Source organism: Ceratotherium simum, chromosome 4, assembly GCF_057802395.1.
Source record: "Ceratotherium simum simum isolate JZ-2026a chromosome 4, ASM5780239v1, whole genome shotgun sequence".
In the NCBI taxonomy this organism is placed as follows: domain Eukaryota; kingdom Metazoa; phylum Chordata; class Mammalia; order Perissodactyla; family Rhinocerotidae; genus Ceratotherium; species Ceratotherium simum.
In genome coordinates, this window is record NC_141903.1 from 261,330 (window position 1) to 266,861 (window position 5,532).

A 5,532-nucleotide genomic window follows, 5' to 3' on the forward strand; every position below is an offset into this window, starting at 1 on the left:
GTCCTCTCAGTTGGCTGGCAGGAAACCCTGAACCATCTCCTCTCACCCATAAACACAGAAGAAAAGAGGGACAAGAGTAGGAGAAGGGAAAAGGAAAAACAACTTAGTCTCTGAAGTTTTGCCCAGGTGAGGGCGGAGGGGCTGGCCTGCACCTAGGTCCAATGGACCTCTCCTCTTATCTTCCAAGTGGATCCTGACCATCCTTTAAGCTCAGCAGTTATTTTGGACACAATGCTTTTGAAGGCCATGGAGGTGCCAGATAGCATCTTAGTCTGAAAACCATGGAGAGAATGTCACAATATTTGTACACCTCCATCCTCCACTGTACAAAGTCCTCTCAGCTGGGCTTGCCATGCACAAACAACAGCATATATTTCTTGCACTGCTTCTACCCACACTATTTGCGTCCCACACCTGGTCGACTTCCTGCCCCATGTTGTTGGGCTCCATGGAGCTTATGATATTCATGCTCCACAAAGTACAGGAAGCATGGCTTGAATTCCCCACACTGTTTCCTGTCTTAGCTGACAACCACTGGATGTTTGATAGCTTCACTCTCTTTGAGCTTCCTGCCTGGTCTTTCCGGCTGACCTGAAACACAGATGTCTGCCTATGAAGGCCACTGATTTTCTGAAAAGTGATGCTGATGAACTTCAGCCCTGACTCCTGGCCCTCCCCAGGCTGTTGATTTTCTGTGTTGCTTCTCTTATAGTAGCCAGCCCTGGTGGGCTAGTGGTTAAGATTTGGTGCACCACCATGGCTCATGTTTGTTTCCCAGTCAGGGAACCCAGCACCCATCTGTCAATTGTCATACTGTGGTGGCTGGGTGTTGCTGCAATCCTGAAAGCTATGCCACCAGTATTTCAAATATCAACAGGGTCACGCATGATGGACAGGCTTCAGCAAAGCTTCTAGATGAAGAGAAACTAGGGAGAAGGGCCTGGCCACCCACCTCTGAAAAAATTGGCCATGAAAACCCTATGAACAGCAGTGGAGCATTGGCTGATGTAGCTCCAGAAGGCGAGAGTAGGGTGTAAAAAGACCAGGCAGGGTTCTGCTCTGCTGTACACAGGGTTACAGGAGTCGGAATCCATTCAACATCACTAACAAACTCTTACAGTAGGAATTAAAGGTGGAAATGGCTTAAACTCTCTGCTTTGGGTTTGCAGACACCCTATGCTGTGGCGTGCAGGATGGGAAGGACTGCAGCTGTTGGCTGGCCCAGCTGATGGCAGGGGTTCTATGGTGATGGTGTAGCCCTCCAGCTCCAGTCTTTTGTAGCCCAGGAGCAGAGAAGTGGCCATCACTTCATCATACTCCTGGCCCATCAATGAGTCCTGGATCTCATCTCATGTGTAGCCCATAGACACCATTGTGGAAATTAATCACTGGAAACCTCATTACAATGGAGTCAGGAGGTCAAAAGGGGGAGCTCTCACACCCTATGTTGATAGCAGAGCCCAACAGGAAGAAAAGAAACTTCCTTTCTTGACTGGCAAGAAGCTCAGCCAGTGAGAGACTGTCACAACTCAGCCACTACACTTCACACTCCCAGTCTCCTCCAACGGACTCTTTGTGTACAATAGACCGCCCAACTTCTTCTTCCCCTCTATACAAGCTTCTCCTCCCTCTGCTGCTGGAGTCTTCAACATGGCTTGCCATGGTTGCAGACCTCAAATTGTAATTCTTTGCTGATTGCGAATAAACTCACTTTTGCTGGAGACATAACTGGCTGCCTCTTTGGATAAGGTCAATGCCATCAACTCAGCCAGGGGTCCCTATAGTCAGGAGGTGGCTTGATATGAGGCTTCAGTTCCTCTTCATGGTCCCTGTTCATCTGCGGGTCCTTCGCAATTTCTGCTAAAGTGCCTCTCACTGGGGTTGAGGATCAGCAATTTCTTGAGCAGATTTTCACACTCCATGAATATGAAGAAAGAAATATGGTATATTCTGTTCAGTACCCATTAGTGCAGCTCCCTGAAGTTCTGTCCATTGAAAGGCAGGGACCCAGTGAACGTGTAAGAAGATGACTGCGGACTTCACACATCCATCATTCTAGGGCAGCACGAGGGGGACTGCCACAGAAGGAATCCAGTTTGTTCCAAAGGTAAACTCATTGCTTAAGCCAAGGTCTGGCATTTTTATGATCAGGTCAGCATCGAAAAGCAGGTTCTCTGCCATTAGGTCCCTGTGGGCAATGCCCTTCTGGTGGTAGTACTGCACAGAAGACATTATCTGCCAGAATTTGCCTCAGGCCTCTTTCTCTTTCATGTCATCGTGGTCCAATAGATGATGGAACACCTCTCCTTTGCTAATGTACTCCATGACCAGGTATAGCGATTCCACTGAATCAATCACTTTGCATAGTTTTGCCATGTTGAGGTGATTCACAGAACAGTCTCTGGAGGCTGAAAGAGCTCTACTAACTCTAGTTGATAACCTTCATGGCCACCTCTGTCTCAGTCAGGATGTATGTGCTGGGCCAACTTCACTTTAGCAAAGCTGCACTGGCCAATGTCTTGAGGCACCAGTAACTGTCCATATGGGTCTCCTTATCAGCAGAGATGGCCTTGAGGCCCTGCAGCATGGTGACCTACTGCTAGCACTACTCACAATATTAACTAACAATACTAACAAACTATATAAAAAAAGAGAAAAAGAATAAAGAAAAATAAACAAATGAAAAAAAAAGAACAGAGGAAATAAGCCAACTATGATCAAAGTCCCTGAGGTCACCAAAAACCACTGTCCTGGGCTAAAAGAACCAAAAATGTAGGCCTAGCCAGGGACTTACATGCGGGCTTGGGATTCCCTCACAATGGGTCTTTATGAGCTCAGAACAAGAAATGGACCTATCATGCCTAGGCATTATTAGCAGTGGTTTTCTCACTTTTTGTCTCAAGATCTCTTTTTTAAAAACATAAAGGGACCCCTAAAGAGCTTGTTGTTTATGTGGGTTGTAGAGATTAATATTTACCTTATTAGAAATTATAACCTGTGGGATGCTTCATTAGCTTTTTCATTTCAAGTTTGAAAATCTACAGTACTTTCTGGCTTTAAAAGAGCTCCTAATGCATGCACTTAAAATAATTCAATTCCTTTTTCTTTAAACTCTGAGCAGTGTCAAAATGATACCACAATTTTACTGGCTTCACAATACCATTGACAGAGACTCTCTCCTTGACTAAACTCTAGTCAGGCTCCTCTAAGCCCTCGAGGCCTCAACCTTGGCATCTGTCAGTGTCTGGCCTGAATTGTCCAGTTGTAGCAAGAATCTTGCCAAATCAGTTTGGAGAGAACCCCAAACCCTTGATATCTGATCAAACTCCTCATCCCAACCCTTGGTATCTGATCACCCTGGTCTGCCTCCAGCAGGAATCCTGTTGGGTCTCTTTAACCAGAACCCCTTATCCCTGATGTTTCCTCTTAGTAATTTCCTTCCTGTGTCCCGACCCTGCTCCTTGGCTATAAATCCCCATTTGCCTATCTTTTATTTGGAATGGAGCCCAGTGCTAAACTGAGGTCTCTTTTCCTGTATTGCAATAGTTCCTGAATAAAATCTATATTTACCATTTAAAAGACATAATAAATAAAATCTGTCTTTACCATCTTAACTAGTGTCCAGCTTTGTTTATCTTTGACAGTTTCTTGTTCACGACTTTAATCCTCATTTACTTTGAATGGCATAGGATGGCATCCTGCAGTTTAGATAAGCTGAAGTTATTTGTTCTGATGTTTGAAGCTACAGGGATTTTTTAAATTATTATTTGATGTAGGCTAACACTAGTTGAATCTCTGAAACTGTTTAACATTTCCTTATTTTAGTTGTCATATACAATGAACTGCAACTCAGCTGATCACTGCTTTTTTAAATTAAACTTTTCATTTTGAAATAATTGTAGACTTAAGCTGCTTTTTTAAAAGGTATTTTTTATTTTGAAATAAGTGTTGACTCATAGGAAGTTGCAAAAATAGTACAGGCTCTTGAGTGCCCTTCAAGCAGCTTGTCCAGTGGTGACATCACAACTACAGTACAACGTCAAAGCCAGAGACTGACACTGGGACAACACTGTTCCTAGATTACAGGCCTGATTCTCTCACCAGTTTCTACATGCAGTCATTTGTGTTGTGTGCGCATGTGCAGCCGCAGGCAACTTATTCCAATTGTAGATGTGTACAAGCACCGCAACAATCAAGACACTGTTCCATCACCTGCCTATTGCCCCGTTATTGCCATCCCTCCCTCCCCTTCCCCAAGCCTGGCAACCACTTATCTATTCTCCATCTCTATAATTTTGTTATTTTGAGAATGTTATGTAAAGGAAATCATACAGTGTAATTTCATTTTGAAACTGGCTTTTTTTCACTCAATGTAATGTCCTTAAGATCCATCCAAAGTGTTGCGTGTATCGGTAGGTTGTTCCTTTTTATTACTTAGTATATCCCAGCTATAGCTTCTTTTAGACACAATCTTACAGCATTGGGGGGGGGGACTGGATAAGGTTCTGTGGATTTGCACTCCTGGCCACCTTGTAACTACCTGGGCAAGGCCAGAAAGTTTTGAACAGTGACAGCTGATTGGCTGGGCACCTCCCCCCACATAGGGCCCTCTTGAGATGCTACATTAAGGAGCACATCCCTCTTCCCCTCTTCAAAGTGTCCACACTCAGGTACATAGGTGTCCTCAGACTTGACTGTGAAAGAAAATCATTAAGTAAATAGTAGTATATCAAGCACAGAGCTGTGGTAAAAAATGTGAATGTTCATATCATTAAGTGAAATAAGCTAGTCTAGAAAGGCTACATACTGTATGATCACAACTATATGACATTCTGGAAAAGACAAAACTATGGAGACAGTAAAAAGATCAGTTGCCAAGGGTTAGAGGGGAAAGAGGGATGAGTAGGCGGAGCAGAGGATTTTTAGGGCAGTGAAACTATTCTCTGTGATACTATAATGATGGACACATGTTATTATACATTTGTCAAAACCCATAGAATGTACAACACTAAGAGTAAACCTACATAGAGAGAGAGAAGTCAAGATGGTGGCATAGGCAGACTCTGAAACCACCTCCTCCCATGGACACAGCCAATTTACAACTACTTGCGGAAAAATTACCCCTGAGAGAGAACTGAAAATTAGATAAGAGGAACTCCTGCAACAAACCACAATCCTGACTGAGGTGGAAGAGGTAGAAATTCCATTCTGGAGAGAAAAAACGCCACCTTCACAAGCTGCAGCACTTCACGGCCGCCGGGGAGCAGCCCAAAGGTTACTGTATATGGACCCCATGGTAATCACAAACCCAGAAACCTATAATAAACACACAAAAAACTATGAGAAAGGAACCCAAACATAATACTAAAGAAAGCCATCAAACCACAAAGGAAGAGAGCAAGAGAAGAAGAAAGGAACAGAGAAGGACTACTAAAACAAAGAAAAAAGTTAAAAAATGGCGGTAAGTACATACTTATCAATAGCTACTTTAAACATCAATGGACTAAATGCTCCAATTAAAAGGCATAGGGT

General features: G+C 43.7%; 1 pseudogene; it reads right to left on the reverse strand.

Moving 5' to 3' along the window:
- Positions 1-615: 615 nt before the first annotated feature.
- LOC147917177 (serine/threonine-protein kinase MARK2 pseudogene) lies at positions 616-3,285 on the reverse strand (annotated as a pseudogene).
- Between the last annotated feature and the right edge of the window lie 2,247 nt (positions 3,286-5,532).